The sequence below is a fragment of the Gossypium arboreum genome, chromosome 7 (assembly GCF_025698485.1).
Source record: "Gossypium arboreum isolate Shixiya-1 chromosome 7, ASM2569848v2, whole genome shotgun sequence".
Taxonomy (NCBI): Eukaryota; Viridiplantae; Streptophyta; class Magnoliopsida; order Malvales; family Malvaceae; genus Gossypium; species Gossypium arboreum.
This window is the reverse complement of record NC_069076.1, coordinates 21,289,382-21,301,663: the sequence shown is the minus strand read 5'-3', so window position 1 is coordinate 21,301,663 and position 12,282 is coordinate 21,289,382. Positions and strand designations below refer to the sequence as shown.

At 35.7% G+C, this 12,282-nt stretch overlaps 1 non-coding gene across 1 annotated transcript; it reads left to right on the top strand.

Annotated features, from left to right (window-relative positions):
- Window positions 1–360: 360 nt before the first annotated feature.
- LOC128296104 (small nucleolar RNA R71) lies at window positions 361–466 on the top strand. Its single transcript, XR_008286652.1, has one exon. It is a non-coding gene; the product is annotated as a small nucleolar RNA R71 (small nucleolar RNA).
- The last annotated feature ends 11,816 nt before the right edge of the window (window positions 467–12,282 follow it).

Here is a 12,282-nt window from a genome sequence, read left to right as displayed (position 1 = left end):
ACACGAAACAAAAATTAACGAAAACAACTAATAAAAACATAAGAATTTAAAATTTTTTGAAAAATTATGAAAATTTCTATATTACCTGACACTTTATTTGGCACATTGTCCCTAATGTGTGCCCAATAGATAAGAAAAGATGTTTGAGTGTTGGCGTTCCTCAGATGTTTGCTATACTACTAGTACCAACTATTCGTTGTAGTAGGCTACTGATAATCATTGTTTGCTATTCTTTCCAAAATTCCATATGCTTCATTGTAAGATTTGTCAAGAAACATCCCATTAGCAAATGTATCCACCACCATTCGTGTATGAGCATTTAATCCATTGTAGAAAATTTCCATTTGTGTCTAATACTGAAAACCATGTATCAGACATTTCTAATTAATTCCTTGAAACGCTCCCATGCTTCGTATTATGTCTCATCTTCAAATTTCCTGAACAATGTAATGTCATACCTCAGCTTGACATTCATGTTGGGAGGATTGTACCTAAGAAAAAAATCTGACATAGTTCATTCCAAGACACCACCGTACCTAATGGTAATGCATTCAGCCATGATCTGGCATGATCTTGCAATGAATAAGGATATAATGTTAACCTAAGGGCATCTTCAGGAACACCCTGCTGCCTGAATGAGTCATAGACTTCAAGAAAAAGTTTTAAGCGCAATCTGGGATCTTTAGTTGGTAAACTACTAAACTACCCTATCGTCTGTAACATATGAAATATTATTGGTTTCAATTTAAAGTGTTGAGCTTGCATATTTGGCCTAACAATTCCTAGACTTAGATCACCCAAAGTAGGCACTATATGTTCTCTGATGGGTCTATCTCTGTCATCTAAGATTCGAGGAATATCAGCATTCCTTTCATTCTTGTTGGATCATTTATAATCCTCTCCATTTCACTTAATGCTTTTCTTCTTCGCCTTAATGTCCTTTCAATCTCAGGATCAAAATAGTATTTTGTATCCTCTTGAATACTTCTTCTCATGCACTAGTACAAAACCTTAAAAATCAAATAAAATACTAATTAACAATTCTAACAAAAAAATAACAAGAATAATAACAAATCAACTTTTCATCAATGTTGTCTATCCCTAACAACGGTGCCAAAAACTTGTTACGTGTAAATAACTAATGCAATTATGCAAGTGCACACATCATTCAAGTAATAAAGTGATAAGTAAGTATTGTCTCCAAAGGGATCCGAAATTGGTAAGAGATTGATTAAGTTATTATAATGCTATTAACTATACTGAATAGTAGGAAATACTCTTAAATTGAATAAGATATAGGTATAATGAATTAATGTAATTTAATTCTAAAAACAAAGAATTGATATAGCAAATAAAATGTCATGGCATATTACATAGAAAAGTAAGAGTAATTCTGTTGTTGAATGAATATGGCTGGAATTATTCAGGTGAAATGCTTATATCAAAATAATGTCATGGCAAAATATTGTCTAATCGATTGCTAAAAGAGTCACTACTGTAACCTACCTCTTTCGATAGCTAGGTTTAAAGCTAAAAATCTAAGTTACTATATGTCTACAGAACTTTGGATTAATAATTGCAATGAACGTTCTTCTCTGCACAACTCACAACATCTATGTCTAGAGTGCTACGAATATTCTATCGAATATTCACTTGTATCAAACGATTCTAGATGCAATATATTTAACCTTTTCAGAATTAAAAATTCATCTATGAACACAACATACAATCAACTTGTAACACCCCAAACCCGGCCTAGAAGTTAGGCCCAAATCTAGCATGTCACATTGAAGTGTTTTTCGAAAACCATGTTCTCATTGAAAACCCTTCTTACTACTCAAAACCTCTGGCCATTTTAAAACTTGTGAAACCTTAGTTCCCTTAAAACCTTACTTGCTGCGGAAGCTTACTTTTAAACAGTTGCGGAAACATGATATTTTGAAAACCAGTTGTTGTTTTGAAAAACCGTGCCCTACTTCTAACAGATATTAAGCATACTAAATAAATTTCCCAAATAAAAAGTTAAGAAAATTAAGAGGCCTTAATACAACCCAAATTAAAAACCAAAGTGCTTAACTAAATAAACGAAATAGAAAAACATGTGCAGTTGTATGGTCGTCTCCGAGTCCCTCTGCTACACTGGTCCACCAAACGCTGGGGATTACCTGCACAGTTAATAAATGGGGTGAGTTTACGAAAACTCAGTGTGTAATCCCCTTACTAGAGTAACAGTCAGTAAATAGACAGAATTCAGAATCAGTTCACAGCATACGTGGGCCAAAGCCCGTTACAATATCATTTGGGTCACAGCCCATAACAGAATCAATTGGGCCTAGTCCATCTTAGCCTCAGCTGGTCCGAAGCCCACATAGCAATAATATCACAATAATATCATACATGCAATGCTGTGCTACCCACCCCAAGAATCTAACCACTACACACCAACTCCGTCCCTCGGTACACATTATGTGGGGATATAAATATCGACCCACCTATCCAATACACATCAATAGTAGCCCGATTGAGATACTACCTTCATTGCAACAAGCTGCTAATCAAATATTAGGCTTAATAGCCATCGGTGGATCCACGGTCATCAAGCAACCATGCGATCCTCATATACTTCCTCTGTTCCAAAATTCCCAACCCATGCAATATGTCGTGTATGTCATGCTCAATCATCATACGTGTATGCATAATGGCCATACTCAGTAACAGTCTTTTAAACATATATTAAGAGCATATCAGTCATACAACCACAGTCAAGTCCATTAAAACGCAGTCATACATTCATAATTAAATCAGTCAAATTCGAAGTCTAAGTCGGTCATTTACCCTCAAGGGCAAAACTGTCATTTTACCCTACAAGGGTATGTCAGTCATTTTACACTACAAGGCTATTTCGGTAATTTTATACTACAAGGGGATTTCGATAACTTTACAAATCGATGGTGTTTCAGTAATTTTACAAATCGAGGGTATTTCGATAATTTTACAAATTGAGGGTGCTTCGGTAATTTTACAAATCGAGGGTGTTTCGATAATTTTACAATATCGAAGGTGTTTCAGTAATTTTACAAATCGAGAGTGTTTCGGTAATTTCACAAATCGGGGGTATTTCGATAATTTTACAAATCAGGGGTATTTTGGTAATTTTACAAATTGAGGGTATTTTAGTAATTTCACAATCGAGTGTATTTCGATAATTATACAAATCGAGGGTATTTCGGTAATTTTACAAATCGAGGGTATTTCAATAATTTCTTTTTATTATGGGTTTATTACTTACCTTGGCCCGTTAACAAGTCCTCGTTGGCTAAATTGAACAAATACTATGCATTAGGTAGGATTCCAGAGAAGAGGAGGTGAGTCATTAAGACCGCTTAAGTACCAAGCTCTCTCTAGATCTAATCCTAGACATGCATATACCCATTGCCACACCTTAACCTTATGACTCATCCACGGTCGCAATTAATTAATTATTTAAGTTTTATGTCTGCTTGAGTAGTTACCAAAAACTAGGTCCACAACCCCTTTACTAAACACTAACAGATCCACACTTATTCATTTGGCCCCTTTAGGCCCAATCTCATTCACATGGCCCATTAGGCCCAATTACATTCATATGGCCCATCAGGCTCAACTACTTCCCACCTAACAGTTAGATTTACACAAGCAGGCCCACAGGCCCATCGAGGCCCAAAACAACCTCAGAACACGAGAACGCTCGCGGCGGCTTTCAGCTTTTGCCTATTTCTAACAAAGAAGGGCCTGAATACACACCTGTTTATGAGAACGCGCCGAAGTCCACGATCACCAACCTTGGCACATCCTGCATTGGGTCTTAATCACCTTGTTCTTTTTCACCAACTCATTTGGTTCACTCTATTTAAAGCCAGCTTCTCACCAATTCCCATGTTAGCTTCCTGATATGGGATTACTTTCAACCATTAGGAAAATTCCTTATTTTCTTATGACCACCTCAACCACAGAGTTCCAATCCAACTCCACCTCCTACACAGCTCAAACAGCAAAATAACTACTCTTTTGCGTATCCCAAGACTTGAACCTTAGACCTCATAGTTACACAACACACCACCTTGCCACTCCACCATAGGCTCTTTCTGTATCATATTTTATCCTCAATTAAATATAAGGTCTATAGGCCAAAGTCCAGGTTCCTTTAAAAGAAAAACCAAAATAAATTGCAAGAGCCAAGACTTGAACCCAGGCTCCCTTGCAACCTTAATGACACCACAACCACTAGACCACATGCTTTCTTGTGTCATTTATTTACCACAATAATTTAAAAGGCCTTTATCCAAGCACCCAGGGTTTTATGCACTTATTACCAAAATTTTTGCTAAAGCCTAGGTTTGAACCCAAGATTTCACCAACACTTCTCAAGGCCATTAACCACTAAAGAAGACATTTAATTGTGTCATTTCCTTGTACAATTAAATGCTTATATACAACCTCTTTACGGACCCATACTGAAGGCCCAATACTTCTAGGCCCAAATTCAGGGCGTTACAATTCTACCCCCTTTAAAGAAATTTTGTCCTCGAAATTTCCAACTATCTAAACAAGTGCTTAGCTTAATCTACACCACTATGCTTCCGCTACGCACTCTAGTTCCAAACTACACAAATACACTTTTAACTTAATCTCAAAACCTCTCACACCTAACCAAACTTCTAACCACAGAAGCAAACAGATATTTACCACACATGCCTACAATTTCTATATTCAAACATCACATCCAAACAAAGCACACCTAACTTAAAAGGAGCTGTGATCCCTCGTTCTGCTGCACTCCAAGTGCCTAGCCTGAAGTGTTTCACCATATGCCTTAACTCTTGCCTCAAACACTTCTTCCAGCATTTCCCTTACCAACCAGATCAGTGCCTCCGAACCAAGCTTCGGGTTATTGTTACCCGAAGTTAACGAACTTACCTTGACTATAGTTTCCTGAACCATCTCATGTTCCATTGAGACGGACAACTCCTCGTGACCTTTCTTGCCTTCAAAATCCATCACAGTATTGTTGCTAACTAAAAAAAAATCTAATTTCCAGAACATACACTGAATACATACAAAATCTAACATTAAGGACAGTCTAACAGAAAACTTACGGATTCGGCGCCAGAGACTCGGTAACCATACTTTCAGGAAAATATTCAGAAAAACATTTCAAATACTTCAAATCTTTTCAAACCTTTTTGAAATAATTCTTTCGAAAATCCAATTTTAAAACCTATTCCACAACCGAGTTTTGCAACTTGACTCTGATACCACTAAATGTAACACCCCAAACCCGGCCTAAAAGTTAGGCCCGAATCTGGCGTGTCACATTGAAGTGTTTCGAAAACCATGTTCTCATTAAAAACCCTTCTTACTACTCAAAACGTCTAGCCATTTTAAAACTTGTGAAACCTTAATTCCCTTAAAACCTTGTTGCAGAAGCTTACTTTTAAACAGTTACAAAAATGTGATCTTTTTGAAAACCAGTTGTTGTTTTGGAAAATCGTGTCGTACTTCTAACAGATATTAAGCATACTAAATAAATTTCCCAAATAAAAAGTTAAGAAAATTAAGAGGCCTTAATGCAAACCAAATCAAAACCAAAGAGCTTAACTAAATAAATGAAATAAAAAAACATATGCAGTTGTGTGGTCATCTCCGAGTCCCTTTGCGACACCGATCCACCTAACGCTGGAGATTACCTGTACAGTTAATAAACGGGGTGATTTTATGAAAAATCAATATGTAATCCCCTTACTAAAGTAACAATCAATAAACAGATAGAATTCAGAATCAATTTAGAGCATACGTGGGCCAAAGCCCATTACAATATCATTTGGGTCACATCCCATAACAGAATCAATTGGGCCTAGCCCATCTTAGCCTCAGTTGGGCCGAAGCCCATATCGCAATAATATCACAATAATATCATACATGCAATGCTGTGCTACCCACCCTAATAATCCAACCGCTACACACCAACTCCGTCCTCGGTACACATTATGTGGGGATATAAATATCGACCCACCCATCCGATACATATCAATGGTAGCCCGATTGGGGTACTACCTTCATTGCAGCAAGCTGCTAATCAAATATTAGGCTTAATAGCCATCAGTGGATCCACGGTCGTCAAGCAACCATGCAATCCTCATATACTTCCTCCGTTCCATAATTCCCAACCCATGTAATATGTCATGTATGTCATGCTCAATCATCACACGTGTATGCAGAATGGCCATACTCGGTAACAGTCTTTTAAACATATATTAAGAGCATATCAGTCATACAACCACAATCAAGTCCATTAAAATGCAGTCATACATTCATAATTAAATCAGTCAAATTCGAAGTCTAAGTCGGTCATTTACCCTCAAGGGCAAAACTGTCATTTTACCCTACATAGGTATGTCAGTCATTTTACACTACAAGGGTATTTCGGTAATTTTACACTACAAGGGTATTTTGATAATTTTAAAAATCGATGGTGTTTCGATAATTTTACAAATTGAGGGTATTTCGGTAATTTTACAAATCGAGGGTGTTTCGGTAATTTTACAAATCGAGGGTGTTTTGGTAATTTCACAAATCGAGCGTGTTTCAATAATTTTACAAATCGAGAGTGTTTCGGTAATTTCACAAATCGGGAGTATTTCGGTAATTTTACAAATCGGGGGTATTTTGGTAATTTTAAAAATTGAGGGTACTTCAATAATTTCACAATTGAGTGTATTTCAGTAAATTTACAAATCGGGGGTATTTCGATAATTTTACAAATCTAGTGTATTTCAATAATTTCTCTTTATTATGGGTTTATTACTTACCTTGGCCTGTTAACAAGTCCTCGTTGGCTAAATTGAACAGATACTATGCATTAGGTAGGATTCCAGAGAAGAGGAGGTGAGTCATTAAGACCGCTTAAGTACCAAGCTCTCCCTAGATCCAATCCTAGACATGCATATACCCATTGCCACACCTTAACCTTATGACTTGTCCACGGTCGCGATTAATTAATTATTTAAGTTTTATGTCTGCTTGAGTAGTTACCAAAAACTAGGTTCACAACCCCTTTACTAAATACTAACAGATCCACACTTATTCATTTGGCCCCTTTATGTAACATCTCGAAATAGGGCCTAAGTGGAATAGTGGTTGCGAAACCACAAATCTGAGATAGAAAAGTTTATTTCGATTAATTTTTATGATTTACCGAGTGATTAGATGCATGTGTTAGAGTATTGATAAGAAATTTTATAGATTGCATGTTTAATTTGCCTATTAGGGCTTATTTGCAGAAGTTGCTGTAACAGCCCGATTTAGGGCCTAAATGGAACGATGGTTTTAGAACCACAAATTTGAAGTCAAAAAATTTATTCCGATTAATTTTTAAGGTTTATTTATTGATTAAAATATTGTGTAAAAATATCGTTAAGTAATTTTACTGATAAAGTCCTTAATTCGACTTTTAGGACTAAATTGCAAAAGTTGCAAAATATGTGTTCTAATTCATAAGTACTTGATTGAAATGCGGGTTTAAAGAGGAGGTCCTTAAATGGAATTAGACCATTATATTTTGTTTGGACAAAAATGAGCATGAATAGGACAAAATTTTAAAGAAAGGCCTTAAGGGCATTTTAGTCATTTGGTAATTAAAAGAAATAAAAAGGGAAAATAAAGCCAAAATTGACTCATCTTTTTCATGGAGTCCGAAATTAGCATGGGGGAAGCCATGGCTAGGGTTTTCAAGCTTTCCAAGCTCAATAGTAAGTCCGTTCTAGCCCCGTTTTTCAAGTTCTTTACGATTTTGGAATCCCGGTAACTTGATTAAGCTTATTCTAGCAATAATTTAAGTTAGGGTTCATATTTGGAAAAATAACCATATGTGAAATGTGTTTATTATGATGTTTTATGGTAGAATATGAAGGCTGAAATTATGTTAAACAACTTTTGCTAAGCAGTTTTAAGCAAAAAAGAGTAAAATAGCTTAATCGGTAAAAGTTGTTATTGTTCATAACTATGTGTTAGAGTGAGAATTTGATGTTGCCATAGAAGGTAAAAATGATCAGCATGTCATAAAACATAAGAATAAGGGATGAAGGTTAATTCCCGAGCCTAGGGGCAAAAGTGTAAATATGCAAAAGTTTAGGGGCAAAATTGTAATTTTTCTAAAGTTTGAGTTAAGGGCTGTTTTGAATAGTACATTATTAAATAAGTAAAATATGATGTTTTAGATCCCAGAAAATGAGATTTGAATCTAGAATGGGAAAAAAATCGAAAATCGGGAAAGTTGGTAAAATGGCCGTTTTAGTATTGAGGTAAGTTTATATGTATAATAAGCATTAATTTATGCATGTTTCAATGTAAAATTGATATATTTACTATGATTGCCGAGGTGTTGAGAGTAAGTATAATTATGATGATTTAAATGTTCAATATTAATTTGACATGGAAATGAGAAAGTATGTAAGTTTTTATGTAAATAATACATTATCTTTATTATGCTTTTGTATTTCAGCATATTTTATGTATTGTAGTTGATTTTGGAATCATAATTGACTATTGGAAGTATAGAATCAAGTTTTAGAAAGAGAGAGAAATCCCTGTTGAACCTTCGGAAAGATTGGATGATACAGATGGTATGTAGCTAGGTCACATGTATGGTGCTAAGTGCACATCATGTGTACAAGAGAGCTACGAGACATTATGATGTAGCTAGGTCGCATGGGTGATACTATGTGTATACCATGTAGACAAGAGAGCTACGGGATATATGTAGCTAGGTCGCATGCATGGTTCCATGTGAAGGACACCATGTAGACAAGAGAGCTACGAGATAAACTGGCTAGGTCACATGGGTGGTACTAAGTGTTCACCATTTGTACAAGAGAGCCAAAATTATGTGTACAATCGAGCTAGGTCACATGAGTGGTGCTAAGTGAAGGCCACTATGTGTACAAGAGAGCTTCGATTTTAAAGGTGGGCTATGTGCGATACCATAGCGTATCTATTATTATTCCGAAGCATTCAACTGGGAAATTGATTAAATGAAATTGTGTATGACTTTGTGATGATAAGTGTAAGTATATACGTGTGTAACTTATGAGCAATATGCTCGATATGTGATTGGAAATTGGGAAGATTGTTATGGGAAAGTGATGAATACAATTGAACTGTGAAAGATCAAAATTGACAATAAAACTGTTCTGGATAGTTGCAGTGACGTGAATCTAAAAATTTACCAAAAATAATAGAAATTGAATCAAAGACTGAATGAAATATCAAATTAGATCGTAACGAGTCTATTTTCATATAACAGAAACAGAGCAAGCAAAGGAATTCTATATTATGAGATATTTAAGTTTTTGAGAGACTGGTTCAGAATGACTACGTGATCCTCTGTTCTAACTTGGAAAAATCATTAAAAATTGTAAAAAAATAATTAGGAGATATAATTTATATTCTTGAAATCCTTAATGAGTCTAGTTTCAAATTAAATAAACAAGAACATTCTTTGAATTCTGTACGAGGAGAAAATTGATTTGTAGTGAAGAGTGGTCAGAACAGTTTAGTAGTGAAACATGGGTAACTTCAATGAATAAAATGTACTAATTGGCTAGACCAAAAATTCTGAAAATTTTATGGTAATAATATATGTGAATCTAGTTTCAAAGAAAATTAACTATTTGTAATTTGGAGTTCTGTATCTCTAGAAATAAATAATTTAGTTGCTGGTACTCTGCTAGACAGCTTATTTTGAACCTGTTTATGATTGTAATAGTGAAAGTATGTGTGTTTGTGATGGTAATATTCTGGGAACATATTGTGACTTTGTTTAAAGTATGATAATGTATTGTTTATTAATATTTAAATACTTACTTACTAAGCTATAATGCTTACTCCCTTCCTCTCTTTTTTCCTATAGTGTCACAAATGTTTGCTCGAGTTGGAGGTCGCCGGAGGTTAAATCACACTATCAAACTATTGATCGATATATAAAGGTTTTAAAGTATTTTAAGTCTTTGGCATGTATGGAGACTCGTTTAATTGTTATTAAGTTGCTAGGAATTGGCTTAAAATACTGACCTATGTTATTTGAAGGTCTCTATTGTATAAAGTCATTTAATGTAGATAGTCTTGATTATGTTATTAATTAAATGATGCAATTTATGAATGTGCATGCTTGCCTATGTGTGTGGTTGAATTAAAGCATGATATGGGCCTTGTAAGCTCTTTTTAAGGGACAGCTTGAATGTGTTTGAAAAAGTTTTAAATTAGAGTGAAATTATGAATCGGTTTTTATACGATGGTTAGTGGTTAAGTCCGGTAATGCCTCGTACCTTGTTCCGACATCAAACACGAGTAAGGGGTGTTACACTTTAGGCCCAATCTCATTCACATGGCCCATCAAGCCCAATCACATTCATATGGCCCATCAGGCCCAACTACTTCCCACCTAACAGTTAGATTTACATAAGCGGGCCCATGAGCCCATTGAGGCCCAGAACAGCCCCAGCACACGAGAACACTCGTGGCGGCTTTCAGCTTTTGTCGATTTCTAACAAAGAAGGGCATGAATACACACGTGTTTATGATAACGTGCCGAAGTCCATGATCACCAACCTTGGCACATCCTGCATTGGGTCTTAATCACCTTTTTCTTTTTCACCAACTCATCTGGTTCGCTCTATTTAAAGCCAGCTTCTCACTAATTCCCATGTTAGCTTTTCGATGTGGGATTACTTTCAACCATTAGGAAAATTCCTTATTTCCTTATGACCACCTCAACCACAGAGTTCTAGTCCAACTCCACCTCCTACACAGCTCAAACAGTAAAATAAATACTCTATTGCACATCCCAAGACTTGAACCTTAGGCCTTGCAGTTACACAACACGCCACCTTGCCACTCCACCACAGGCTCTTTCTGTGTCATATTTTATCCTCAATTAAATATAAGGTCTATAGGCTAAAGTCCAGGTTCCTTTAAAAAAAAAACCAAAATAAATTGCAAGAGCCAAGACTTAAACCCAGGCTCCCTTGCAATCTTAATGACACTACAACCACTAGACCACATGCTTTCTTGTGTCATTTATTTACCACAATAACTTAAAAGGCCTTCATCCAAGCACCCAGGGTTTTATTCACTTATTACCAAAATTTTTGCTAAAGCCCAGGTTTGAACCCAAGATTTCTCCAACACTTCTCAGGGCGATTAACCACTAAAGAAGACATTTAATTATGTCATTCCCTTGTACAATTAAATGCTTATATACAACCTCCTTATCGACCCATACTAAAGGCCCAATACTTCTAGGCCTAAATTCGGGGCGTTACACAACTATGTCTAGAGCTTGCATGCTTGTATTTAAAATATGCATAAATCGAATGAAATAGTGATATATGCAATCTCAAATCATGAATATTAAAGATGATAAACATCCACCCAAATAACTTCAACCCAGAAAAGATTTAGTTCATAGGTGCAAAAGTAAACACCAAAATTAAATCATTGATCAACATTTAAAGAAGTTTGAATAACAGAAATCAGGAAAACTAAAGCCAGAACTGTAGGATTTCCCGCCACACTCCAGCTTCTCTTTTATCTTCCGATCATACGTGAATCCAGGATAGATGTCTCTTACCCTTCTACACATCTGTATTCTGCTCTCTGTAGCCTCTATCCTTTCTTTCTCTAGAATTCCCCAATGGAGTTTTTCTCTTTGTAGAGAGAGGATTGTTGTCACCAGTCTCTTTCTCACACAAATTATCATCCCTTTTTCTTCTTCTCTCTCCTTTTTTTTATTGGGTAGAACCGTCCCACCTAAGCACACTTTTTTCATTCCTATTTTCAGGTTGGACTTTTTGGTACATGCACAACTGGTTGAGAATGACGTGGATAATGTGCTGAGTCATCTTCTCAAAATTACCGTGGCAAATCTGTTGGCAATCAATTTCACCAGTTGCCAGAACAATATTTCACTTCCTTTATTTTCCCTCTTCATTTTCTTTCTCTTCCTACACATGTATTCACACAAAACCACACCTTTCCTCCCCAAGTGATAAAAGTAACAAATAATGACCATTATATCACAATCCAAGCTTTATTATGAAATGTTATAAAAATATCCTAAAAATGCAAATGTATTCACTTAATTACAACCAATTAATTCTATTTAGAGGCCTTAAATATAACTCTTTTCAAGATTTATCACTCATGCACACTTGTCGACGTTGCAAGATACAATAAAGCAGAATAGCT